The 27,172-nt window shown below is 43.9% G+C and overlaps 1 protein-coding gene and 1 long non-coding RNA gene across 3 annotated transcripts in view; one reads left to right on the plus strand and one right to left on the minus strand.

Annotated features, from left to right (window-relative positions):
• Positions 1-4,316, minus strand: part of LOC128350872 (uncharacterized) — a 68,177-nt gene extending 63,861 nt beyond the window's left edge. Inside the window, exons 1-2 of the long non-coding RNA XR_008319485.1 lie at positions 4,199-4,316; positions 2,401-2,680 (exon numbers count right to left, since the gene is read on the minus strand). This is a non-coding gene — a long non-coding RNA (uncharacterized LOC128350872). The remainder of the gene's footprint in view (positions 1-2,400; positions 2,681-4,198) is intronic.
• The window catches only part of FGFRL1 (fibroblast growth factor receptor like 1), a 274,981-nt gene that overhangs the window by 73,679 nt on the left and 174,130 nt on the right, over positions 1-27,172 (plus strand). The gene's annotated exons all lie outside the window — the stretch shown is intronic.

Raw genomic sequence — 27,172 nt, forward strand, 5'->3', positions numbered from 1 at the left:
TCAGAGGCTTTCTTCACAGAAATTTAGAAGCATCCATTCTCCTCTCATTTGTTCCAAAATGCTGTTTTATTGTTGATCACTTCAACTTTTCCTCCTAGGCGGCCCTGTTCAGTGCTTCATGAGATAGATGGCAAGAAGATAAACCTGCATTTGTACTCTTGAATCGATCAAAGTTATTTGCCTCCTATCAAGTTGTGTTTGGTGACGTTGCACCTATAAACGGAGTTGGGCTACTGCATCCCAGCTCTCCTCTCCAGAGCAGTTACAGTATGTATATAAACACAGTACACTGCCCCACTTTCCTTAAAAGGATAAAGATCTCTGGTTTCTCAAATGGCTGCATGCATGGGAGACCATACTAATCCTTTCCTAAGAGATTTTAAGCAAGTATAATAATAGTAGGAAAAACAAATGGACTCCAGGGTTGCTCCTAACATACCTGCAGCAGCTGGATGTCCTACAGCAGCCCCACAGTGCAATGACAGTGAGGAGCAGTAGAGGGCCCCAGCAAGTACCCAATCATGTCATCTGCTGCCATCGGCTCTAGAGATTGCCAAAGACTTCACTGTCAAAAGGCAGGTAGGAAATGCAGGAGGATACATTGTGAAGTAATTATTAAACATTATTATTATTATTATTTTACACAGTCAGACAAGTGTTATTGACTGGTTTGTTTTATCCAGACATCGAGTCCTTCCCAAGGACCTGGGATGCCAGAATTTTATTGTCAATGTTGTTGCTGCTGTTATAGATATCGTCACAGAATATAGGCTGTTCCCAGTAAAGCTGCTTTTTGTAGTTGGCTGATGGTGATTTCTGTGGCCCCTATGGTGTTGAGGTGCTCTTCAAGGTCTTTTGGAACTGCACCCAGGGCGCCAATGACCACTGGGATTATTTGGGTCTTTTTCTGCCACAGCCTTTCAATTTCAATTTGTAGATCTTTGTATTTGGTGATTTTTTTCTATTTCTTTTTCTTCTATTCTGCTATCCCCTGGTATTGCTATGTTGATTATTTTGACTTGTTTTTCTTTCTTCTCGACTACAGTTATATCTGGTGTATTGTGTGGCAGATGTTTGTCTGTTTGTAGCTGGAAGTCCCATAATAATTTTACATCTTCATTTTCTTCAACTTTTTCAATTTTATGGTCCCACCAATTTTTGGCTACAGGTAGCTTATATTTTTTGCAGATGTTCCAGTGTATCATCCCTGCTACCTTTTCATGCCTTTGTTTGTAGTCAGTCTGTGAGATGTTTTTACAACAGCTGATTAGGTGGTCCACTGTTTCATCTGCTTCTTTACAAAGGCGGCACTTGCTGCTTGTTGTGGATTTTTCGGCCTTTGCTGTTATTGCATTTGTTCTTAGTGCCTGTTCTTGTGCAGCCAGTATTAAACCCTCTGTTTCTTTCTTCAAGTTGCCATTCTTAAGCCATTGCCAGGTCTTGGTGATGTCTGATTTTCCACTTATATTGTGCAAATATTGACCATGCAGGGGCTTATTTTTCCATTTTTCTGCTTGTTTCATAAACTATCAAAACAATTCAATCACATTTTGCAAGGAGGTGATATTGAACAATGGCTAACAACTGGGAAAACTCATCTCATCATGAAAGACCCAGCAAAAGGTGCAGTTCCGAGTAATTATAGACCGATAACCTGCCTGCCAACCATGTTCAAATTATTAACTGGAATAATAGCAGATGCAACACTTATTAACTAACAAACAGCTTCCAGTTGAACAGAAAGCCCGAACACCAGAGGCACAAAAGACCAGCTGCTGATTGACAAAATGATTTCAGAAAACTGCAAGAGAAGAAAAACAAATCTAAGTGTTGCATGGATTGACTACAAGAAAGCCTTTGCTTCATTGCCTCACACATGGATACTAAAATGTTTAGAAACAACTGGTGTCAGCAAAAACATTCAGATATTTATAAAAAAAGCAATGAGCATGTGGAGTACACAGTTAACAATCAATGGCGAGACACTTGGACAGGTTAGCATTAGAAGAGGCATTTTCCAAGGGGACTCACTATCCCCTCTGTTGTTTGTAATCGCCATGACCCCACTTTCACAAATACTCAACAAAACAGGCCTCGGATACCAAACATCTAAAACATCAAGTAAAATCAACCATCTGCTGTACATGGATGATCTGAAGTTGTATGGAAAGTGCCAGTCAGAAATCAAATCACTGCTAAACACTGTCCGTATATTCAGTAGTCATATAGACTTGGCCTGAAACTCAGGTCTCCCTGGTCCTAGTCCAGCACTCTAACCACTACACCACGCTGGCTCTCTGAACTTATGACAAGTTATTCTCTAAGGCCTTAATGAAATTGCTAGCTGGGCCAGGTGCAGAGCATCTGCGCCTCCGCCGGCCTGCCAAGCCTTCTTCTCACCTGCAGCCCGGCCGGCTTCTGGATGACTTTCAAGCCGTCCCGTCCCCTCCTCCTGCCTGCTGCCTCCTCCTGGTGGCCAGGCCGGTGCCTTCTTATCCTGGCTGCCGGGTCGGCCCGCCGCTGCCTTCTCATCTGGGTGGCCAGGCCAGGCTGGCCTGGGCCGGCCCGCTGCCGCCTCCTCATCCTGGCCGCTGTTTTCTCTCCCTTCCCGTTGCTAGTCCGGCAGCTGCTCGCGGTCTCTCGCAAGAGCTGCCACACATGGGATTAGCAACGGGTACACCTAGGAGAAATAAATATATAGATTTTATATATTTAGTCAATTTTTATAAGTTTTGTTTAAACATCTTGAAAAATACATTATAAATTTCTGAATGCCCATTCTTGGCATAAAGTGGATTACTGCAGAATCTTCCTGGTGCTGATCACCACCAGAGATGGCTTACTGGGTCAGACATATGATGGGGTATGTGTGTCATATTGTGATGACATTAATGCAATATGGCAGTTACTTAAACCATACATAAATATTCTAGACCTATTAACTCTTCAATAAAAATAAAACATTCTTTCTTAAAAATGTGGGAAATCCCTACATTCCTTGATATTTATCCCATTAGTCAAGAACAATTCTAAAAAAACCCTTAATGTGAACCAACGTTTCTTTTTAACAAAAGTTTCACAGCCCTTGCAAATTTTGACAACAACTTATCTTTGCATAATTATATTCTAGCATTGCTACTCATGGGGAAGAGTAAGGAGCTGGATTGGGCTTTGAAGCTGTGCCTTTGACTCCTCAGAATCTTATTCAGCACCCTCTCTACCTTCTGAGATTTCAGCAGGTATTGTCCACAAGCTTTCAAGCACATCTTCACAGCCATATGGGCTAGAATCTTATCTCTTTTATACAAAATGGAAACTGATATTCTCAGCAAGCTGAATGGTTCCCACAGAATCACAGTATACATAAAGCCCTGGTGAAAGCCAATGCAAGACTAGAGCAAAGGGATATTCAATAAAATTAACATGGTGAATTTCAGGTTGCGAAGCCTTGAGACAGGGGCGTAACTATATTAGGGCAAGGGGAGACAGTTGTCTGGGGGCCCACTGCCTGGGGGGCCCCCAGAGGCAAGTCACATGACTGACGCCCCCAGCTGTGCATCTGCTTGGGCTTCCTTCAGTTGTATTCATCCTCCGAAATTGATGTGAGCATTAAGACCTGGAGCTACCAGAACGGCATGTCTTTCTCTAGTACCATTAAATGACTTGCATCGTCCACCATTTACAAAACTTTATTTACTGCTATTCAGCCTCAATTAAGATTTCTTTATTTCATGAGAAATAAAGGGGGGCATTTTAAAATCTTGTCTCTGGGCCCACTCCAACCTTGCTACGCCCCTGCCTTGAGATTAAAAAACAAAACCTGAGACCTGAACAGGAGCTGGTGGCAGAGCCAAATGCTTTCTGGCAGGTCTGGGGTGTACCAAGCATAAGCCACCCAGACACTATATAAGACCTCTTTAGATGAAAATACAATACAAACAATAGTGCGACAATAAGAAAGAAAGAATGAACAATATGCATGCACAGCAGGTTGCTCAAAGTGAGTCAAGCAACAGACCACAGGTCAGATTGCATATATGCATTATATATGGTCAAGTAATTAAACATACAGGAGAACCTCATTACTTGCAGGGGTTCTGTTCCTCGCCTACTACTGCGAGAAACAGAACCGCAAGTAACGAGGCATTAGTTTTATGGGGAAAGAGGAGTTAGGGCCCCCAAATGGGCCAGAACTTACTCTGGCATGCTCCATTGGTCCCCCATGTGCTCAGGAATGCCCCCCCAAATCGTGAAAAATCACAGGGGAAAGTCTGCCCCCCCCCACAGAAATGAGCCACAAAATGGCTCCTTTAGTCTCTTCCAGGCTTCCTAGAGACAAAGTGGCAGCCAGAAGTGACCTCCACAGTCACTTCTGGCCCTCTAGGAACCGCAGATACATGGGTTTTAACCCATTCATGTCAGCAGATACTGGAAACAGGTGTCAATAAGACACCCCGTGAATACGTGGAACTATGAATAGCGAGGTTCTCCTGTATAGAAGGCATTCTAGAAACGATCTATCCATTTTACAGATGAAGAATACTGACTGACATCCTGACTAAACTGCTCAGTACTACTACTCAGGAGTTACTCTAAAGGGCTACTAAATTTCCACATGAGTTTCCAAACAGTGGTATGTACAGTAATTAGACCATGGTTAGCTATGTGGAATCTACTGCATTAAGATAATTAAAACCACTTTGATAGTTGGAAACAAAAGCTGTTTGATTATAATATTTCTCTGCTAGTCTAGTCCAGGGGTTCCCATGCAGAGGTACTCCATAAGTTGCTGAACTACAACTCCCATCATCCCCAGCCAGAATAAATTGTGGCTGGGGGTGAAGGGAGTGGTAGCTCTGCATAATCTGGAGTACCACAGTTTGGTTAAGTCTACAGCCGCACAACTTCACTCATCCTTCACATGTTGGACTACAACTCCCATCACACCTATTATCCACTGTGCCTGAGGATGATGGGAGTTGTAGTTAACAAACAAAGAGCTGGAGGGCCAAAGTTGTGTAGCCCTGGACTAGTCATTAGCTTGATTTTGGAAGAGATGTTTGTTTCCAGTGGCCGTGTTGTTAATCAGCTAATCACCAATTGCTCCTTACTCTGTTCAACCTCCGCACTGCTTTGAATACTCTTCTTTGGTCCCTGTGCCCCAGGCTCCCCTCTAATTATCCATTGGGGCAGAGGGAGCGAGGAGAAGGACATGATGATTGCCCCTGCTGCATACTTGTGTACCACCTTCTTGTTCGCCAACAGGCCTCAGGGATTCTTTGCACCTGGTTGCCACAGTGGAAAGTACATTTTCAGCATTGATAATTCTTTTAGAAACAGGTCTTGGACTTTTATGAGGCTCTTCTCATGAGCAGCCAAGCCTGCTCAAGCCTGCGCTTCGCTGCCCATGAGAACTGCTGGGATCTATGCGGATCTTGGCAGGCTCAGCTTCCATGACCGTGCGTCCCCTCGGTGCACAGTGCACTGTCAATACTCAGAGGCTGGGACAATGAGTCCTGGCCTCTGTTGCTCTGTCCTGCTCCCAGCAGCTCAGGTTGTGTGCGCTCGTAACTTGTGTGCAGCAGAACTACGAGCGGCCATCTGGGGGAAGGTAGACTGAACCCTGCCTCCCTACCGCCCACCTGCCCTCTCAGGCGCACGGTTGTGTGAATAGCACCTATGTATGTTTAACATAGAACACAATGTAAGATCCTGGGCAAACTACATGGATTGTGATTCCAGTGTTTAGAAAGCACTGCTTGGTGTGAGAAGAGGCACAGACAATATGTCTTGATTTTGGAAATTTGGAGCAGACTATCATAGGGGAGCTGCCTTTTGTATGTCAAAGGCCCAGTTTTCCCCCCTGCTTTCAGAAGACTAGAGGAATAGTCCCTAGGCTTAGAATACCCCAGGCCTGGCAGTGCTATACATCACCTCCGTCTTTTTGTTAAGGTATTGTATACCAGTGTGGTTAAAAATCAATGATTTTTTTTAATTGGTTTTTCAAATTTAAATCAGATTTTTCTGATTTAAATTGGATTTTTTTAAAAAAATGCTTTTTGAGGGGAAAAAATCTATCTAAAGGTCATTTTCTGTTTAAGATACATTATAGTCCAAAGGTATTCATCATGAAATAAGGATTAGTTTTTAATTATGTATCATGAGGCTGTATATATGCAATGTATAAATTTTTTGGTAAACGAATTCCATTAATACATTCACAATGTCATGTTCTACCAGAGGTTTCTGTAAGATTATTTTGGGCAATTTTTCTATCTAGAAGAGAGCCAAAAATAAAACCTTCATCTGGTTGTAAATATTAAGATTATACCAGCAAGAATGAGTCTTTATGTAAAAAACCATGATTTAAATCTAGTCTTACTGACTAGTGATTTAAATCATGATCTAAATCATGATTTAAATCGAATTAATTTAAATCAAATCCACCCTGTTGTATACTCAAGAAACTGGTCCCTGAGTAATGGAGATATACTTGTGCTTATCAGGGAACTGAAACAAGAAAACTGTATCTCTGAGGCTTTATGTTTTAATCAGTCCAGTGGCAGAATTTGTGACAAAGCTAGGAAGAATATAATGGTGGCAGGGAAATAAAGATGTACTCAAGTTTCAGTGGGCCAAAATGAAACAGAAATTGTTATCTATTGTGTCACTTTATAGTGCTTGTATTTTTCATAGCTCTTAACTGTGTTTCCCCTCACAGTCACTGTGATTCCCATTTTATCGACAGGGAACTGAGACTGAGGAGTAATGAGTTGGCCATAGGAACATAGGAAGCTGCCATATACTGAGTCAGACCATAGGTCCATCTAGCTCAGTATTGTCTACACAGACTGGCAGTGGCTTCTCCAAGATTGAAGGCAGAAATCTCTCCTAGCCCTATCTGGGAGATGCCAGGGAGGGAACTTGGAACCTTCTGCTCTTCCCAGAGCAGCTTCATCATTCCCTGAGGGAAATATCTTGCAGTGCTCACACATCAAGTCTCCCATTCATATGCAACCAGGGCAGACCCTGCTTAGCTAAGGGGACAAGTCATGCTCCCTACCACAAGACCAGGTCTCCTCCTCTATGGTCTCTGTGACCAGCCATGGTCACAACTTAATACTGAGGCAGCGTTATACAAAAGTAGTCTAATGTCTAACCACTAGACCACAAGAAAATCTGCCTTTCAGTTGCTAGCAGGGCACTTTACATTTGGCTTGGATTCTATAAAAGAGTAACCCAGAAACAAAAGAGTGAGTGAAGAGGGAGGAGAGAGAGAGAAACACAGTAAATGGTTTGGGATTCCGCCCCCCCCCCAGCAATGAACCGAAAAGTACAGCCTTAATGTGAACTGAAGAAACCTAACCTCTATTTCCTTGTTTCCTACCCTTTGAAGACAATACATTTTGTATTCTCAGCAATTACCATTTGAATCAATAAAAATTCAGCATCTTGATAAGAGCTCAAGTACACTTTACTACACCCCATGCCATAAGGTAACTGGAGCAGCTAATTTTGCATTAGCCATTGTGGCAGCCCAGATTATGTTCTTCAAAGACTGTCTCTCTTGTTCAAACACAGGGTCCATATCTTGGCTGAACATTAATGTTACTTGATAGGACTCACGTCCAGCTCCACCTTGCCCTTCCCAGTGAATTAGGTTTTATAATAATAAGCAAAAGGAATAAAGGTCTTTTTGTTTTGCTGTTGAGTCCATCCTGTGAAATTGATCAGGGACCAAGATTGATTACCACCAGGCAAGCAACAAACTGATAACCTACAGAATTTGTATGGAGAATCCTTTCTAACTTTCCAGTTTGTAATTCTGGTTTTGTCCCCTTTTATAAAGTAATCTTATCAGTCACAACCTGAAGAAGAAAATTAAGTGGTTAGAAGATTATAAAGAAGCACATTTAAACATCCCATAAACCACAAAGAAAATTGGTGCCATCTGCTGTGGGCGGTTTCAAAATTTCAATTCAGTGATCCACTGCAAAATGTTGAAAACACATTACACACGAGTCTAATAAAATAAGGCTGCTCCTCTTAATTGCAATAATGTTTTGTCTCTGCAAATCTCATTTTTATTTCTAAAAAAGAAAGCCCATTACAAGTTACTTGCAGCTACATGGAAACCACCACCACAAGGCAGCTTCTACATTACTGCCCGTAATGAGGTGCTTCACATGAACAGTGTAAAGTGCCAAAAGGAGGTCTGTGGGGAGAGCGGGCTTTCCAGACCCTCCCTGCCGATGATCTCTTACTTTTCCCTGGGTGGGAGGATCGCCTGCCCAGGCGAGCGGCAGCTTCCTGTGGGCCATGCGTGGCTCGCCCGGCAACTCTGGGGGTCGGGTGCAGGGAACCGCTGCCGTGTGGCACCCCACCCCCCGGAGCCCCAATAATGCACTGCACGACGTTACTAGGAACCCCCTTCCCCGCTGAGTGGGCCTGCTGCAGCTGCAAGGCACATGATAAGTTAGCCTAGTTGCGGGGGGGGGGGGTCCCAAAGCCTGGGTTAAGCGACAGGCTACTTTAGAGAGCTCACTGCTGCTCTGCCGCCGGGAGCCATGCAACTCCCAGTGGTTCCCACACGCAGCGAAAACCGGGCTGGGCTTCCCTAGCCAGTTTTTGCTGCTCATGAGGATAGCTCCAATGTCTGATAGACAGCAGTGCCTAGCCCAGGAAGTTGCTGAGATACTGTTCCTCCCTGCCACCCATGGAAATGTCTTCCCACAAAATATGTCAGGAGTGGAATGGGGGCTGCTTCATCACAGCGACTTCCATGCCGCTGAAGGCAGTGAACTTAAGAGATCTATTACTCATTTTCATGAAACATTTGAATCCATGTGGCTGTGTTATTACAAACACACACTTCAAAAAGGTGGTGTTTTGTGAATTTTGAAGAATCAAAACATTTTCATTTGCTTGTAAAGAGCAAAGCCAGACTGGAAGGAAAGAAAAAGAAAAGTAGAGAGGAGTAAGACACTGAGGGAGAACAATAGCCCTATTCACACCTCATGTTCAACACTTGTACAATTGGGGAAGAGGGAGAAAAGGGAAGGGGAAAAAAGAAGTATCATCTAATGATATAGGGGGAAACAAAGCAGAGGAAGCAATGTAGAAGGAGAAGATAAGAAGGAATTTAGAAGAAATTTTGTCAAAGAATTTGCCCTCATCTGCACCAGCTCTTGCCTATTGTTTGTTCTAACTAGGGATGTGCACAGGTTTGTGCACTCCTGGGAGGCAGAGGAGTGCCTCCCAGGAGTGCCTCCCCCACTGCTCTCCCCCAAAGCATTGGTGCGGGGCTGCAGTGTACCCCCTTGTAGCCTTGATCAGCATCATGACATAAATGGCCGACGCACATGCGAACAGCATGCATGTGCGTTGGCCATTTATGTCATGACGCTGAACAGAGCTGCAAGGAGGTATGCTGCAGCCCTGCACCAACGCTTTGGGGGAGAGCACTGGCAGGGGGAAGCAGTGGGGCAGATAAGGGCACCCTCTCTGCCCCTTAAAGGAGCCCTCCTGTGCCTTCAAACGCTGGACTTTCAAACCAGTTCAGCGCTCCAGAAAAGGAACACCAAATTGGTTCATGCACATCCCTAGTTCTAACAATGAAATTGGTTATCCACAAAAGACAGTAACTGTTTTCCTTCCAAACCTTTTAGCATTCCACAAAGGATAAGCTTGTTTTTCAATTTTATCGAAATTGAATTATTTTTCAGTTTTTCTAAATATTTAGTTCACTTAAGAATAGAATTATCAGGGGGCACCTGTGCTCTGGGGGTCAGTGGGCTGGCGCTCTGTTGGGGCCATGTGTGTACTGTTGGTAAGGATGTCAGCCAATATTTTCAAGAAATTATAACCTGTTTTGCCACCCACTACAGCTGAAAAGTGCAATAAGACAATCAATAGTAGTGCTTTTGGCAGCTCCCACTATTTTCAATGGGGCAGGCACAGGAATACTTCTCAGGTGGATTTTACTTCATATGTGAAACTCGACCCCTTTCTCCTTCACAGGTAACATCTTTGGTGTGCCTGCCTACTTTGTTCCTAGAAGAACTGCCATTTTCTGCTTTATGTAGGAAGTTGAAGAAAAGAGAATAGAATTATCATACTTTTACTTTATTATTCAAAAGCTGGGACTTGTGCATTTTTTGTTAATTGTTTGCACTAGACAACTTTCTTTTTTAATGTATCAGTTTTCCCATCTCCTGCAATTTGGAATTTTTTTGGAAATTGCAATTGGATTTGCAGTTGCAATTTGGATTTGAAAATTGCAATTGCAATTTTTATCTGACTTTGCTAGAAACTAATGTGGGGCTTGCCTTCAAAGTACCTACCACAAATAAATCATATATTTGTCAAAACTACAATTTCAGAAGGTCCAAAAATACCTACTTGGGCATACAGGTGAAACTTGGAAAATTAGAATATCGTGCAAAAGTCCATTAATTTCAGTAATGCAAATTAAAAGGTGAAACTGATATATGAGACAGACGCATTACATGCAAAGCGAGATAAGTCAAGCCTTAATTTGTTATAATTGTGATGATCATGGCGTACAGCTCATGAAAACCCCAAATCCATAATCTCAGAAAATTAGAATATTACATGGAACCAAGAAGACAAGGATTGAAGAATAGAACAATATTGGACCTCTGAAAAGTATACAGTGTACTGTGCTTGATTGGCCAGCAAACTCGCCTGACCTGACCCCATAGAGAATCTATGGGGCATTGCCAAGAGAAGGATGAGAGACATGAGACCAAACAATGCAGAATTGCTGAAGGCCGCTAATGAAGCAACCTGGTCTTCCATAATACCTCATCAGTGCCACAGGCTGATAGCATCCATGCCACGCCGCATTGAGGCAGTAATTGCTGCAAAAGGGGCCCAAACCAAGTACTGAATACATATGCATGCTTATACTTTTCAGAGGTCCGATATTGTTCTATTCTTCAATCCTTGTCTTCTTGGTTCCATGTAATATTCTAATTTTCTGAGATTGTGGATTTGGGGTTTTCATGAGCTGTATGCCATGATCATCACAATTATAACAAATTAAGGCTTGATTTATCTCGCTTTGCATGTAATGCGTCTGTCTCATATATCAGTTTCACCTTTTAATTTGCATTACTGAAATTAATGGACTTTTGCACGATATTATAATTTTCTGAGTTTCACCTGTACTCTTAGTGGAGTCAACAGTAATATATTTATTTCTTTTCATGGGAATTATGTATTCAGTGTTGTATTTCACGTTTGTAGATATTTACATCTTGGCATGTAATAAATAGAATAATAAGAAGTAGAAATTTGTCAGCCTTTAACAGAATCTGAGATTTGCTGCCTAAGGCAACTGTCTCTCTCTATGTTGTGGTTGCTCTGCCTCCATTGTAGCAAAGTAATCTCACCGTTAACAGGCAAAATGAATTCATGAGCCACCTGCATGTAGCTTATTTTTATTTTATTTTATTGCAATCAGAGTGATAAAGAACTACAAACTTAGAGAGGCGACTATAATTTTCACCAGTTTAGTGGCTATGAAATAACTGACATTCACTGGTAGGAACCTCTCACAAACCTGCAAACTGTTCTTTGAGGCTCAGCACCAGGAAAACAAAGGCTGAAGACAGATATAGAGGCTCTTTTCACAATCATTGAGAAGAGCCTCTAGGGGGTGTGCGGGAAGAGCAGGCATAGCCCACTCTCCCTATAGACGAGCAGCAGTCTGCTTTGGGCAGCTGCAGTGGCCGCCCACATGACTGCTGGCTCCGTCATGGAGTTGGATGGGGCTGGGAAGTTCGAGGGCCGCGTGGCCCCCGGAAGCTCCAGCATGCCCTGCACGAGATAGGGGAGCTCAGAGCATGCCCTTCAGATGTGCCCTAAGTCCATCTTCAAACCTAAACTGTCAAACATACCAGCAAATCAAGTACTTATTGAAGTCCTTCAACCCCATGTCTCCTAGCCGGCTCTGACTCCACTGCTGCTGTCACTGCCGCTGCCTCCTCCCTACTCCAGTACTCTTTTCACCAGAGAGCCAAGGTCTGGGGAGGTAGCAGCTCCCCTGTGTATTATCTAACATGCTCTGCTGAAGATGTTGGTGACTGCCATGAGCTCATTGGAGCTTTGGCTTCCTGTCATCTTATGCTCTTTCCAGCAACAGGCCTAAATAATCTTCCAATCACCACCACATCACAGGACCTCAAGACAACTTTCAAGCAATAGTGAAGATAGGAATAATCAAGGACTGATTTATGAGTAAAGGCACAGATTAGGACCTGAACAAGAAGTTAAAAGATGGACAGTAAGAGTTCTATAGTGTTTGTGTGTCCAAAAGTACAACACTTGCAGCAAATGTAACCTGGTTGCTCTATTGGAAGAGAAACTAAGTGGACTGGAGGAATGAGTTTCTGCATGTTTTGTTTATTTATTATGAGCCCTTTCTCACAATTGAGTGAGAGGTCTTGAGGGCAGGCAGTGGGGAAGGTAGCAGAAGCTTGCCTTCCCTACAAATGATCTACATGGAGTCGCTTGGCATGTGAATTGCGCACCCAAATGGTCTGCAGCTGCTATGGGCAGCATGGAGGTGTGGGGGCCAGGATGTGTCCCGACCCCCGGAAACCCCGCAATGCACTGAGCAAGTGTACGGGGATCTCCCCAGCGATGGGCAAGCGCCCATCAGTGTTTCAGTTCCAGCTGAAAGTGGCCAGCGTTGACATACAGCCATTTAAACTTGGTTAAGGGAGCGCTTGCTCCCTTAACCTTGTTTAAGAGCCCAGCTTCTTAGCCAGGTTTGCCACCAAGGTGCCACATGTCTCCCAGCAGTTCCCATGGGCAGCCAAGCTATCCTAGCTCAGTCTTGGCTGCTTGTGAGAACAGCCTCGTTGCCTGATTAGAGAGGATGAGGAATTATTGGACAGGACACAGAGGACACTGCAACAATGAAAATGAAACTGTGAAGGAGGAAAATGAAATCTCTTAAGGGGAAAGCCACTCCATAGAAGAGTGTCAGTACTGGAAGTAAGACATTGCTTTCACTGGTTTTCCAGAGAGAGTGGCTCTGAACCCATTACAGCTACAGCAGGCTGCATTTGATGAGGAAGGAAGACTCTCCCTTTTAAGACAGAAATAAGTCCACCATCACCTTCAGGAAGAGGAGGAAAAGAGTGATGGTGATTGGTACCTCCCTGCTGAGAGGTGCAGAGGCTGCTGTTTATACTGACCACATCAGGAAGCTTGTGAAGTGTACTGTCTTTCTGGTACACAGATCCAGGGAATGATAGACAGATTTCTAAGACTGACCTCACTGATCATTGTCCCCTCTTGTTTGCTCATGTGGGAATGAATGACACTGCCAGGCACAGCTATGCACATATCACATTGGAATAGAAGGCCCTGGGAAGAAATGGCATTGGGGCTCATTTACATGACCATGCACATTCTTCCTGTAAAAGATAGAAGACTACAAAGAGAAAGAAGAATGCTTCAAGTGAATGATTACACAGAAAGTGGGTACTTCCAGACAGTGGAGCTTTTTGTAGCAGTCTAAGCTTCCTTAAAGAAGGACTACTGGTCTTCATGAGGACTAAAAAAATGTTTGGTAGAATCCTAATGAGTGTGATTAAGAGGGCTTTAAACTTGATCCTTTGGGAGATGGAGAAGAAAGACCAAAGGGAAGTACTAAAGATAGAGACCTGGATGCTACAGGAAAAACTGGGGGAATTCTGAGGTTGCCTAGCATATCCTTTAGTAAAACAGCAGCAGAGACATTGGAGCATAGTATCTATGGTTTGCAGCATCTATATGCCCATCCAGCCTAGGTTTGCTTCCCTTTTTTGGGTCCACTTACCATTTAAACTCCCTGAGCACTATATTCTGTGTTGACTGGAAAAGATTTGAAACCCTGGGATCTCACTGGAATTATAGAAAATGACTGGACTTGGCAACCAACTCCCTCCTTTACAAAAACAAATACAGGTAGAAGTGTGTCATGATTTCTCTGCACCCAGTTTTAATGTTCTTTTATAACCACTTGACAATAACCACACAAAGGGTTAAAGCTTAGTTAGTTAAGAAGGGTAGAAAATCTACCAAAAAAGCTGAAGGAAACATGTAGTAGATGTTTACCAGCATGACTAAAAGGATATATTCTGAGAGTATAGCTATGAGCTATATAACATGCACAACGTGAAAGGGATGGTCAGTTGAATGTTCTTTTGAAAAGAAAAATATAAATTGTAATAATAGATTTCATGCTTCACCTCTTGAAATACAATATCAAGCACTTGGTTTCCATGTGTCAGACTGTCTTCTTGCTTGCTTTGTGTGTGGCCTCTCTTGATAATTAACCTGAGGGGTTACTTTCCCTTTCTAATTTGTAGGAAGTGGCTCATGACATCTGTTTGGGCCCTGGGGCTACTTCTTGAAAACCTTTAGCTGTTTCCAGGTTTTTTCTTCTTCTTTCTCTTAAAGTAAGAATATAAAGATGTATAAGAACTAGCAGACTTTATTCATAGTAGTTCCAGGGGCCAAAACAAAAAACAAACCAACAAAAAAACCCAAATTAAAAAAAAACAACTTACATACCCTTTTTCACAGAATAAAGAAACTGCTAAAAATACAGAGTCTAAAACCTTTTATTAGAATGAAATAAACACAGAGATGAATGCATGCATTGCTTAAAGGGATTTTATGAACATAAAACCTCCAGAAAAAGGCCTTGCCTGTGTCTCTTGTTGCTAGATCTTTAGATGATTGACCTGAAAAACTTCTAACAATAGTTTGCAACTTGCTGGCGATTAGTTCCATAGGAAGTTCCTGTGCAAGCTCTGTTGAAATAAATGGGATATACTAGTGTTCTTACGTAACTTCCATTCATTTCAGTTGAATGTATGCAGGAGAATGTAGGAGAAGCTTAACCTACCTCACAGAGTTGTTGTGAGGATAAATATAACCACTTGCACTGCTCTGGGCTCCTTGGAGGAAGAGCAGGTTATAAATGTAAAACTAAGAATGTACAATAAACTTCCTTGTGTATTGTGCTCTAAGTGTATTGCCTATGAACATAGGCGTTAGAACATGCCTATGATTCTGTTGCTCCACATTCTTGCCCTATAATTTTTTTTCTGTGGCTTCATTCCAGTTGTGTTAATTTTAGGAAGAATAAAACCCTAATATCTCCCAGGAGGTTGTTAAATCTTTTTGCTGGAGTTTTTCAAGAAAAGGTTGCACTGCAAAGGTGTTGTTAACTATTGAGGACATTCATACAATCAAAAACCGTTTTCTACCTGGGTTTGGGAGCTGTGTGTGCGCCCAATTTTCAGTTGTATGAAAGCAAGATAGGAGGAAAATCTGAGTAGAAGTGATTGTGTGGAAGCAAGGTAGGAGGAAAAGCTACCCAGATTTCCTCCTACCCTGTTTCCACACAATCATTTCTACCTAGTTTTTCTTCTTAACTTACTTCCACACAATTGAAAATTAGGAGCTCACACAGCTCCCAAATCCAGGTAGGACACAGTTTTTGAATGTGTGAATGACCTCATTCACTACTCATCTAGGGGTTGGCACCTGCCTTTCTTTACCCCCTTAGTGCCTTCCTAAGGTAAAGGTAGAGTGTGCCATCAAGTCGATTTTGACTCCTGGTGCCCACAGAGCCCTGTGGTAGAATACAGGAGGGGTTTACCATTTCCTCCTCCCATGCAGTATGAGATGATGCCTTTCAGCATCTTCCTATATCGGTACTGCCCGATATAGTAGCAGTGGGGATTCGAACTGTCAACCTTCTGCTTGTTAGTCAAGCATTTCCCTGCTTCGCCATTAGGTAGCTTAGTGCTTTCCTACCAACCATTTATGTATTAATCTCCTCTACCAGGCTTTCCTAGCTGCTTGTCGTCCCCTGATTAAATGCAGGCTAGGCAGCCAGGATTGGGCAAAGATTGTGGCAAAAATGGGGATCATTGCATTCTAGAATTTCAATTAGAAAATATTTCATGCTGAATGCCAAAGTCAGATACTTCTATATTTTGTTTGCAAGGATGAGACACTGCTTCCCAGTCACACAAATGCTAAAATATTTGATGTCTCCATTGCTTGCTATGGGAAACTCTTACTTCTGTCCCGAGAGGGAGAAGTCTAAAGGATGGAGAGTTGAGCAAACTGTCTGAGTCTAGGAGGTAAGTCTGTTTTTGAGGTTAGTTGAGCCATGGAATGTTGAAGGTAATAGTTGGGGGGAGGGGAGAGAAAGAGAAAGGAGGGGGAAAGTTGTCTGCTTGAGCTCCTAACAACTTATGGCAGGGGCTCTTAACCTTTTTGCACCTAAGAACCCTCCAGGTCTTCAACTATTATTCAGGGGCTCCCACCCCATATATAATTTTTTCTCTCTCATATGACTCTAGTAGAAATTGGAGAGAGAGAAAGTATTTGGAGTAGTTGTTTTTGAGAGCTTTCTTCTGGCTCACCAAGAAGCAAATTAAAATTTAAAAATTCCACAGACTACTTGGATCTACCCTGTGAACCCCAGGGGGTGTCAATGGACTTCAGATTAAGAGAAGAGAAGAGGAGGCTGCTGGCAACCCTACACCCCTACACCACATTAAAAGCTTGCAAGGGTCAGTTTAGAAAGATGTCTCCCCCGCCCCCCATCATGGGTGTGGAGCACAGCAGCATTTGGTGCCTTGCCTCTGGTGCCACAATACCCCGGGCTTCCCTTGCCCCAGATATATAGCAATAGCAATACATGATCGGATGCCAGGACCTTGGGCTTTTTTAGGACTATACAGATGGACCTGGTTATTCACGGGGGCGTCACTCAGTGAGGAAGCAACCTGCCGAGAGAGCAGGAGGCTGTTGATTCGAATCGCCACTAGTGTGTTTCCCAGAATATGGGAAACTCCTATATCAGGCAGCAACAATATAGGAAGGTGCTGAAAGGCATCTTCTCATACTGCATGGGAGATGGCAATGGGAAACTACTCTTGTATTCTACCAAGAAAACCACATGGTTCTGTGGTCGCCAGGAGTCAACACTGACTTGACTGTCAGGAGCCTGTCTGTACAGCGTCCAAGTTAAGGTCTCTGTCAAGGCCGCTGGAAGTTCCTCGGCATCCTCTCCGGTCCATCTGTTCAATGTCTTCATTGAGGTCTCAGGCAGGGTCACAGGCAGCTCCTCGGAGTCCCTCCCGGTCTGAAAAGAAAATACAAGAGAACATTTTACTGGCAGTATCAGGTTCAAACTGCCTTCCCCCACAATCTGGTGTGCTCACCAGATATCCATGGGTCCAGAGCCCAACAAGGTGCAAGGCCTCCTCCATGGAAGGAAATAGTGACTGGGCACAGCAGTCTGGTCTTGAGCAGGGAACAAGGGTTGGTCAGGAATGGCCATAAACTCCAAAGCCAACATGAAGCTGGAATCCCTCAGAGTCAGAGGCTGGGGCTGCAGCAACGCTCCAAGAATGACCAAGTTGCTTCTAGCAACTTGGTCATGGTCTGTTGACAGATTTATAGTGCTTGGCTAATTGCCCTCCTCCCTCAGCCAGCTGCTGTAAATTCAGCGTCTATCTGCCATGTTACAGAGATGCTCACTTCATCTCAAAGGCTGCAGCTGCGCATCATGCTGTTGCCGACGCTTGGTATGCCTTTGTTCTTTGAGGGTTATTGCTTGTACTTCTAGCAGCTACGAGTCTGACTGCTGTCTGCTTCTGACAGCCCCTCGGAACATGCAGCCTCAACTTGGGCTGCCTCAGCTTTTTCCTGCAACCCGACAAATGAACTCTCCTCCTCTTGCTCTGCTGGAGGGTTGCCAACTTCCTCCTCCTCTTCACTATCCAAGGGTAAGGGCATGACATTGATGGCACAACCATTCCTTTTCCCTTCCATTCTGGCCTACAACTACAGATAATGAAACTGTCGATAATGAATCCTTAAGTCAATGGGAATTGGCGGGGTTAGGTTCTGGATCCCAGAAAAATGACTGAAAAATGACTGAAAAGACATGATACAAACAGAAATAAGGATGGAGCACAGTCACTGTACCTTGGCCACCTCAGCTCTCCAGCTCCTCCAGCAATACCCCCAGCTTCTCCAGTAATTTGTAATCATGATGTTTCCTCACTCCACTGTTGAAATCCAGCACTTAACAGCACAAGCCCCTTGGCCTGATTGGTTGGTAGGTTGGCCAAAGAGGCAGCACAGGATTAAATCCAATTCAAGCAGACACACACAGAGGAGTGTGCAAGAATCAAGGCGTGAGAGGAGAATTGATTTTCAATGGATCATTTTATGCAATCCATTTTAATTGCAATTTAAATTATGCAGTACTGTAATTATGAAAATTAACATTAATTTTTTGATTTGAAAATGTTAATTACAAAATAAAATTTTATCAAAATGAAAATGAAAATTATAAAAGTGATAATTAGCATCTTACAAGGGCAGCCCAATGCGCCAGAAAATGGCTCCAAGAAGCTCCACAGCAATGGCTCAAAAAGGGCTCCCAAAGACTCCACAGCAATGGCTCTTGAAGGCTCCCAATGGCTCCCTAAGGATACCAAATGCTGCCCCAAATGGCTTTTAGAAGCACAAAAGACTCTAAACATGCAGACCAAATCCCTCCACTGTCCTCCTCTAAACTCCTCTCACCACCCATGAGCATGTGCAACAAGAGTAGGACAATGTAAGGGGAGAACTGCACTGCCGAAAACCACAGCTATGCAAAGCCGCGTACCACAGTTAATATTGCCCAACTGCAGATATGCAAAACTGAATTAAAAAAAATTCCCCTGTGAATCTCAAGCAGTACCACAAGGCTTCTGTTTCCAGGCTGGCTAGAGCCCTGAACAGAAGCCCTTAAGGAGTGAGAATACTTTGCAACATTTTTAGGTGGCCCTGTTTTGCATCCAAAAGCACAAGCAGCTGACCACAACGAGAAAATCTGAAATCACACACAATAGATCCAATTTGTAATAACGCAACACAACACATGTAAAATAGAATCTAATATGAAAACTGTAATTTCAGTCAATAAATCATGTATGATTAACAATTGTGTACAGTTTGCATAATGGGAAAACACCATCATGATGTCACCCCATTGGAGCCAATGTCCTCCCTTTACAAGGGGAAATTACATTACAAGGAGAAAAGGCAACTTTCCCAGACAGTAGGGGGAGGGAAGGAGTCTTTCTCTCTTTGCTGTGCTGCTCAGGTTTAGGGCTGGTGATACAGTATAAAGAGAGGAGGCTTAACCCCCCTGTTTGTGTTGTACCTTTCAGAATGGGGATAATCTCCCCATCCTTCCACCACTTCCCTATACACAGTTCTCATTATGGGAGAGCAGGGAGACTAGTGCTGCCTCGCAAGTCCTTCTGGGTTCCTACATATGTTTGAATATTTTTCCATAGCTGAGGAGGCCATCCTTAACACTGGGTTGTGTTCTGAGCATGCTCCAATAGCTAGGACCTCATCTTTTGAACTGTAGGCATGGCTAGCTTCCGGCCTGGAAGGCAGCAAATCCCCAGTTCCAGTCCTGTCTTTTTCCAGAACACAGGGCTACCGGGGAGCTCCTGGCTCCTTGGCTCTTTTTTCTGTGGTTAGTTTTTCCTTTCTTTCCTTTCTCTCACACCTTTCATAGAGTGCCGGAAGGGGAGGAAAGTCAACTGTCTGCAGGTTTTTAAAAAAATAAATTGAGTCTAAACCATTTTTTCCTTTCTCACTTTGGCTGATTGGCGTTTGTAAGGTTTGTTTGACGTTTGATTTCTCTTTTCTGCAGAGGAGAGTTTAATGCCATTTATTGGCACTATGAACTGCTCCCATGCAGGAACTTTACTGGAGGGCTCCCTCTCTGAGGGTCCGTGCCCTGATACTTGGGGAGGCTCTTCCTTGCAAGCGCAACTGGGTTTACAGCAAGCAAGCTCCCACTCTCCGCACTGGGAACACTCCACTCTCCCCACCCCAGCCCTCTCTGCTCCATGCTCAGAGAAAGACAAAAAAGATGCACAAAAAAGGTGCTAAAAAGATGCGCCATGCAGAAGAGACCAAGAAGGGCGGTGCCAAGCCTCGCAAGTGCCACAAGCCCTCAGCACCTTCCTGGCTCAGTGAACGCTTCTTAATTTAGGCCTTTTGTGAAGTGTGCTCTCCTCACCTTTTGCCACCCTCATCGGAGGTTATTGAGCTCCCGCCTCCCTCCAGTGGCCCCATTGTGGCACCTGTTCCTGTGGCGCACAAGGTGGCTCTTGCAGTACTCGCAGCAATCGTTCTGCCTACCTCTCTCCTGCCTTCAGGGCAGCCAATTCCAGTTACGGAGCCCTTGCCATCAGCTCCACCAACTGAGCAGCCGCTCCCTCTTGAGCAGGAGCCATTCTTGCTGCTCCTACCACCACAAGATCAGCTTGATAGCTCCGTTCCTGCGGCCCCCAGGTACTGGTCTGGCCGGCCTTTCCCCCTCCTCAGCAGCCACTTACACACATCACTCCTGCAGAGGAGAGTTTACAGGCAGTGGTGCCTGTGGGCCCAAGTCTACCTACAGAGATCGTGAGAAGGGTGCCCTTACCCAAGAAGGATCCCTTTCCTCCCGATGTCACTGAATGGCTGCAAAATTTTATTGCTAGGCAGTGCTGCGCTATTATGAAAACCATGTATCTTCCTCCGGCACCCCACTCCAACCCCCCTGCTGAGATTCCTGCTCCCACAAATCCACCTCCCCTTGCTTGGTTCCCAGGGCTCCAACCTGTCTGGACTGGTAATCCTCCCTTGCTTCCAGCCCTGCAAGGAGAGCCATTCCTATCTCAGAAAGGGGGTAATTTATTCCTGTCACGAGGGGGCAAAGACAAAAAACGCAACAGGTCTCCCTCTTCCTCCTCTTCGGAGTGCAGTCCACCCAGGGAGCCCAAGTATCCTCGCAGGGCTGTTTCCCTGCCTTCTAAGATGTCCCTCTCTTATCCCTGCCTCCACTCCAATCCCTCCTAATGCCAATCAGATTATTACAACTCCGGCCAGTTCTTTGCTGGCCAAACAGGTTCCAGCAGTCCTGGCTAATACTGTTCTGGTTGTTCCTGTTCATCATTCTGAGGACTCTGTCTGATATGCCTGTACCAAACGGGGGTGACTTTGAGCAATAATAATGTGGAGGAGGGAGCACTTTCAGATGAGGCTGCTCCTTCTACCTTACCAGCCTCCACACGTTTGTTCTCTTCTTCAGATTTTGAGGTCCTTCTGGCCAAAGCCAGATGCACAATTAATGATGGGGCACCTGCGGATGCTCCTTTGGAACTGTCTTCCCCTCATCCTCAGGACAAATGTCGGTAGTTCCTTTCCCCAAATTGTTTAATGAAGTTATGTTGGCTGAGTGGCCCGTTGCTGCATCCACCAAACTTTCAAACAGTTCTGCTAGGAAGTTATATATTCCACCTCAGGATGTTTCTTCTCTTATAGCAGCCCCTTCAGTCGACCCTCCAGTAGCCCAACTGGTGTCTGGGGCGGTGGTGGTTAAGGAGGGGGAGGAACAGCTGTGAACACTGGAAGGATGTAAATCTGATTTGTAACATTGTATGAGTCGCACAGCATAAGAACATAAGAACAGCCCTGCTGGATCAAGCCTAAGGCCCATCTAGTCCAACATCCTTTTGCACACAGGGGCCCACCAGATGCCGCTGGAACCCACAGGCATGAGTTGAGAGCATGCCCTCTCTCCTGCTGTTACTCCCCTGCAACTGGTACTACAGCAGCAGCCACTGTCGTTAATGCGGCCACCACAAATTCTATTTTTGCCTGGGCCTCGGTTCTTTGGACCAAAGAATTAGCTCAGTATGTTCTTCCTGAGAATACTAAACTCTGTCAAGACCTCAAGAATTTGGCTAAGGCATCAGCCCTTATGGCTGATTCTAGCCTGGATTGTATTCAATATGCATCGTGATCTGTGACTCCTGGGATGGCTCTCCACAGATCTCTGTGGTTGAAATATTGGAACATGGATTCTAAATCTAGAACCAACCTGGCTGCTTCCCTCTTTTACAGTTCCCAGATTTTCAGAGAAGCCTTTAATCCTATCTTAGTGGAAACTAAAGATAAGAAAAAGGCCTTAACAACGCCATGGGGAGATTTTCCATGTTTTTCACCATTCTTTCCATGTTTACCTGTGACGAACTAAGGCCATTAGACACTCTGACTCTCTGTTTGTTTCATTTCATCAGTCATCTCTGTGGAATAAGGCGTCTAAAGCTACCTTGTCCAGATGGATAAAAAACAGCCTTACAATCACTTATGAGGCCTCTAATCTTTCCGTTCTTAGGAGAATCACCGCCCATTCAACCCACAGTGCAGCTACTTCTGCAGCATTTTCAGCCAATGCCCCACTGTTGGAAATATGCAGGGCAGCTACATGGTCTTCCATTCCCCCTTTCATTAAACATTACAAAATCTTCTCTTTCCACTCTGCTCAGGTGGCATTAGGTCGCACAGTCCTGCAGCAAGTGGTGTGATGCACCTTCCTAGCCTCCCTCCCATATCCTTTTCCAGCTTGGGCATGTCCCAGTGTTAAGGATGGCCTCTTCAACTATGGAAAAAGAAACGTTAGTCTTACCATGAAGGGTTCTTTTTCATAGTTGAGGACACTATCCAACCCACCCTAGGAATCCACTGGTATGTTCTCATATCATTTGGGCATCTGGGTAGGGATTGCTCATTTTTGGGAGGTGGCAACTTCCAGGGGTTTCAGCTTTGTAGTATCTTATCCCCTGCTTTTGTCTTCTGCTTCTTTGCTTCTAGCATTACCCATTTCATTTGCGGTTTTCTGTTCAGTATATATGTAACATTTGCTGTTGTTTTGTGTGTGTTCTTGTTTGGTGCAACAGTCCGAGAACTGGGGATTTGCCACCTTCCAGGCAGGAGGCTAGCCATGCCTACAGCTCAAAAGGTCAGTTCCTGTCTGTTGGAGCATGCTCAGTACTCAACCCAACGTTAAGGATGGCCCACTCAACTATGAAAAAGAAAGGTCTTATTTGGTCTTATTCACAGTAAGACCAAAGTTTCTTTCTGAAAGAAAGGGCATTTGTTAACAGTTCTAAAAGAGTTGCTGCATAGCTAGTTTAGGCAGAACAAAGACCTCTGGGTATGCTAGGCCTGCTTCCTCAGATGCCAAAAAAGGGCCCAATACTTCAAGGATTAACAAAAACTTAAGTGGGGACATCTGTGATCTGTGTCTATGGTCATAGAATGAGTTTTGCTAGTAAAGAATAGGAATTTTTAGAAATGGCATAAAGAGTGGAATAGTATAGCGTTAAGGGCTTGTAGCAATAAATAATGATGTTTGACCAGCACACACCTGTGTTTTATTAAGACTTCTTGTGAACATATTGTAATAAATGAACTTAATGCTGGCTCTACATTAGGTTATGCGTTTATGTTTGTCAGGTGGCCAACTGCTGGCAAGGTCCCGCCCTCACAATTTTGGCTTGTAGGGAAAAGTGTGATGTTGCCTGTTTGAAGTATTGTGCACTGTTGTGTTTAAAAGCACTTGGCACATTTGAATGGCTATTTCTTTTGGAAGTAGTTTTTGTTGCATGTATTTACCTGTAATGTTGAGTTCCTCTCTCAGTTTCCTTGGGCCTTCACTGAGGCCAGTGGTCGAACAGGTTGATTCAGATGTGCCTGTCTTGCATTATGTCTTGTGCCAAGACCAATTTTTATTAGCCAGTGAAATAAACACTTCAAATATAACTTAGATAATTTATAAGTAATGGTGTTAGTGAAACCTTGGAAGTTCTACTTTGCGGGGAAAATACATTTGAGATAATGCAGCCTGTTCTTTTATAATGCCCCTTCTATAAAGATTCACATGCCAACTTGATTACACCCTTGCTTCTGAATAGGCCAGGAAGGGATGAATCACATGCTTTCCCTTCTCTGATAATTGTGCAGATACTACCCCAAAAGTAGCTAATTTTTGCTTGGCAGCCATTAAAATCAGACAACAAAGGACTACCAATGAGATGTAACTTGATTTTATAGTGAGAGGTCTCATTATATTTAATTTGATTTATTGTATTAAAGGTATTGTATAATGCTATCGGGTTTTTTGTGTATCTGATCACTGATCGTAAATAAAGTATTGTCTTCATTTGAGGAATACATTTTGCATGTGTGTGAACTCCAGTGAGGTAGTGTATACAAATATCCTTGGAAAGCATTATTATTAGTTGATGGCTTATGTTTGCAACCTGAAGTATTGAATGCTTAGAGGAGCAGCACAGAAAGGATAAGAGAGAACTGACAAGACTGTGGTTAGTGAAAAGAGATAGAAATAACTGCATGTATATATGCATTTGTATAAATCAGTCAGAGTGGAATAAAAATAGTCTAAGCATGAATTCTGTGAGATTTTTTAGAATCTGTAGAGAACTCTCACCCACTTAAATCAAGCCTGCACAAAGGGCATCTGCATACATTCAGTTTAAATCAGCTTTGGCTTAAATGCTCACTGGAGTCATCTTCCACATAGTAACCTGGAGTAATAACATTCACAGGTGTTGCAAATAGCACAAGAGAGGCAAAGCCAGGCATGTAAGCTTCATATGTGAAGCTACTAGAGTCACGGAAAGTACTCTTTCACACAGTGCATAATTAATCTGTGGAATTCTCTGCCACAGGATGTGGTGATGGCCACTAGCTTGGGTGGCTTTAAAAGGGGCTTAGACAAATTATCTCCTTAAACTGGTACATAACTGTTGCATAGTTGTACAAAACAAACATAGAAAAGAATGTCTCATTTCCTCTTCCCTCTTTCCTGCTCTGTTTCTTTTGTTTACAATAAATAAATAAATAAATAATCAGGGGGCATGGGTCAGTGGTGTACTGGATACTGCTTGTGGTATTAGGTGGAGGAAATGCTTTGAACAAACCCTGGTTAGGGTTTCTCATATGATTCCGATGGCCAGCAAGCCCTTCACTAAATGATGCCCCTACCAGCCTTGCTACATCTGCAGATCTTGTTAGTGAACTGTAGAGAGAGCATTCAGAGCTACACTTGGAGAACCTGTCGAGTTTCCTGTGGGGATGGGGGAAGATTGGATGGCATTTATTTCTGCCACCAGCCCCATTCTAAAATACTGGGTGAAGTAGGGGCAGGGAATATTGTTTTAAAAGTCCTTTGTGTTTATTCTACTCCTCCCCTTACATTCTCAGTGAAGAATGACTGAGTGTGGGGAGAGCCAACAGAGAGCAATGTGATTGGTACATAGAAATACGAAGTAAACCAATTTGTTGGTTGTGTATTTGGGCTTGTTTAAATGAGGGCCCCAGCTTTGATCTTCTCGGCATTGTTCTTCACCTGGTTCAGCAGCAAGGAAAATGACTGAGCAAACAGACTTCTATTCTAGTTTCAGAGGAGACAGTGCCCTTTACAGACCAGGGGAATGAATAGTGGGATATACAACAAAAATTGGGAACCAGGTTCACTGCAGTTCACTGCAGGTTGTCCAAAAACACAGCTTCTCTTTCTGTTTTTTCTTCCCCTTTCTTCATTCCACACATGGCCAATTTTGCATAGGGAAGCTTTGGGTTTAACGCCTTCTCTTCTTTCCACGCCAACCTCAATCTCTTCCTTGCTTCCATTATCTGCCCGCTTCCCTCTTCATTTTTCCTCTTCTTCCCCACCAGTCATCATGCATGCATATGCAACCCCTTAACTGGATGTGGTGCTGCCCTGCTTTGGCAAGTGAGGGAGAAGAAATCTGGACTGAGATTTTTTTCCAAATGTTTGCAGACTTTGCAATCAGTGGGGAAGGAGATGCCCCAGGCTTCCTTCCCTCCTGTGGGTTTGCTTGGTAGCCAAATTGCCCATATGACACTCACTCATAGACCTTGAGGAAGCAGCCCTCCAGCCCTTCCACTACCCTTCCACCATGCCTAGCAGCTGGGTGACGCAGGCTGCAAGGCTCCTCCCTGCCCCATCCATGGTGTCCAACAGTTGGTTGCTGCTGATCGTGAGAGCCACTTGCTGCTCCTGCCACTGAGCCCAGCAGCTGAATTGCCACAGGGTGCAATAACATCACCCCCTTCTCTACTGATCACAGCAACTGGGTTGCTGCTGGGCATGAAGACTGTCCTCTGATCCATAGCTGGATTGCCATTGTGTGCTAGGGTTGCCCGCTGCCCCCTCCACCATGCTCAATAGGGAAATTTCCACTGAGCTTGAGCCCCCCCCCCATTGCCCCCTCTGTCGTCCCCTCCATTGTGTCTAGCATCTGGGTTGCAGTTACTTGCATTCCCACCTGCCTCCCCAAATATTACTTTTCTACCCAAGAAAAGCAGGGCAAATGCCTTCTTAGGTCGTAATGGAACCAATGCCCACTTCTGCAAGTGAACAGCATGTTGTGGAGGACCTCACGGATATTTTCAGCTGATATTTTATTTATTTATCATATTTTTATACCACCTGATATATACATCTCTAGGTGGTGTACAAAATTTATAACAGTATACAAGTCACAGATTAAAATCTACAAAACAATTAAAATAATAACATAAAACAGTTATTAAAACAAATTATTAAAATTAAAATTCTTATTAAAAGCCTGTGAGAGCAAGTGAGTCTTGAGAGTCTTCCTGAAAACGAACAGGGAAGATGATGTTCTTATTTCAGCGGGGAGCATATTCCAAAGCCCCAGGGCAACCACAGAGAAAGCCCGGTCCTGGGTCGCCAACAGACAAGCCAGCAGCAACCGTAACCGGACCTGTCCAGAGGTTGGGGGAAAGGTAGGTTGAACCCTGCCTCCCCCGCACCTGCCTGACCATGCATGCACATGGTTGTGTGCATAGCCCCCTAGTTTCCAACTATGATCTGATTCATACAATCATATGGTTGTCTTGCAAAGTAGTTGCAAAGTAAGTTGACTTCTGAAGTGTGAGTTATGCTTATGGATATGTTGCTGCAAGCAAACAACCAGTCTTTTGCATGTTGTACCTCAAATAATCCACTTCCCATCTGTGTCAGTACATATATGCCTGCAGAAGGGATGCTGATTTAAATTACCTGCATTATCCCAGAATTAATCCTACTGTAATTCTGCAGGTTGTTATTGTGGCAAGAGGGTGATGCCAAAAGAGATATTTTGGCTTATAGTCTTCATCAAACCATAGTCTGCATTGCTAACTAAGCCTGTGCTGAGATATCACA

This window comes from Hemicordylus capensis, chromosome 3, assembly GCF_027244095.1.
Source record: "Hemicordylus capensis ecotype Gifberg chromosome 3, rHemCap1.1.pri, whole genome shotgun sequence".
NCBI classification, from domain to species: Eukaryota; Metazoa; Chordata; class Lepidosauria; order Squamata; family Cordylidae; genus Hemicordylus; species Hemicordylus capensis.